This window comes from Myotis davidii, unplaced genomic scaffold (assembly GCF_000327345.1).
Source record: "Myotis davidii unplaced genomic scaffold, ASM32734v1 scaffold2161, whole genome shotgun sequence".
Taxonomy (NCBI): Eukaryota; Metazoa; Chordata; class Mammalia; order Chiroptera; family Vespertilionidae; genus Myotis; species Myotis davidii.
Window position 1 is genome coordinate 3,760 of NW_006291833.1, and position 1,627 is coordinate 5,386.

The window sequence follows — 1,627 nt, forward strand, 5'->3', positions numbered from 1 at the left end:
TAAAGAGATTCCAAAAAAGTAAAAGAAATTATAGCTGCTAGTTCTTAATATACATTAGTTTACTCAATCCTCAAAACAACACTAATAAAACTTTTGCTTTTGTAACTTGTTTAAAAAAAACTGGAAAGTTAAGGGAGTTGGAGAAAAGAGTTATTGACAGTTGGTAAGATTAGAGAAGAGTGCTTGGAAATGACATTTGAACTAAGTCTTAAAGGAGGGGTGAAACTGTGGACAAAGATAGAGATATAAGAATAATTGTCAGGAGCAGTGTGAGGAGGAGAGAACAAGCCCCGGACTGAGCTATGCCTGCGCACTGCTATAGCCCCACATCCCGCCCTGATGTCCCGCCACCATCACCATCATGCCCAGGAGAAAGGCTGAAGGGGATGGTAAAGGAGACAAAGCCAAGGGGAAGGACAACCACAGAGAAGATCTGCCAGGTTATCAGTTAAAGCTGCTCCTCCAAAGCCTAAAAAGGCCCTTGGCAAAGAAGGGAGAGAAGGTACTGAAAGGGAAAAAGGAGAAAGCTGATGCTGGCAAGGATAGGAATGACCCTGCAGATAATGGAGATGCCAAAACACACAGGCACAGAAAGCTGAAGGTGCTGGAGATGCCAAGTGAAGTGTGTGCATTTTTGATAGCTGTGTATTTCTGGAGACTGTACAGTTTGAAATACTATTTTTTATCAAGTTTTATAAATATGCAGAATTTTTTTTTAAGTTATGTTGTTAGCATACAGAACATTTCATTGTTTTTTTGGGGAAGGACATATAGTACTAATAGAATGTCTCCAAAGCTGGACTGACATGGGGTGGGGAATACCTTTCCCTTCCAGTTTTGAGAAACTTCCTCTTGGTTCCTAGAAGGAGGGGAACTCTTGATGTTGACACACATTAGCCACCTTGGCACAAACATCTTGTTGTGAAAGGACAACAAGATGTTTAGTTTTCCCATCAAGTGGGAAAACTAAAATTCGTTTTTATGTCCTTTCCTCCCTCTCCACTTTAAGCATAGACTTTGACTGTCTTAAGCCCAGAGACCTATTGATACCTGACCCCCCAAAATTGGTTTCCAGTATGTTGGGCAATCTGGACTTCCCAGTGTCACCACTGAGATGGCATCCTTCAATAGAGCAGCAGTTCCTTTGTAGATTGTAGATCTACAGATTGGTATTCTTTGCCATTTTCATTTCATTTCTTGAAAGTCAGGGTCAGCTTGTGAAAAGTTGTTAAACAACATGTTTAATGTGAAATGTCAACCCTCACTCTAAACTTTCCCTGTTCAGAGCATCAGAGGAAGATTTCTTTGGGTTTCATAGTGGCTTTCTGATTTTGGTAGTTCATTGAAGAAGGGAGTTTGAAAGCTGTTGTATACTGCTGACAATTATCTGCCCATGTCCTGCCTGAAATACCATGATTGTTTATGAAAAGTATCTCTAATAAAGCTGGATACAGCTTTTGGCTTGGAAAAACAAAACAAAACAAACAAACAAAAAAGAATAATTATCAGAAGAGTGTAAAACAGGTAGTGAAACTTGGTGCTAGCATGAAAAGTAATGACTGACAGAATGAATGAAACAACTTCCAAAAAGTAGAGACACAGGTTGAAGGAAATACTAGAGCAGCTG

At 39.8% G+C, this 1,627-nt stretch overlaps 1 pseudogene; it reads left to right on the plus strand.

Moving 5' to 3' along the window:
* Positions 1 to 361: 361 nt before the first annotated feature.
* LOC102765401 lies at positions 362 to 712 on the plus strand (annotated as a pseudogene).
* Positions 713 to 1,627: the final 915 nt, after the last annotated feature.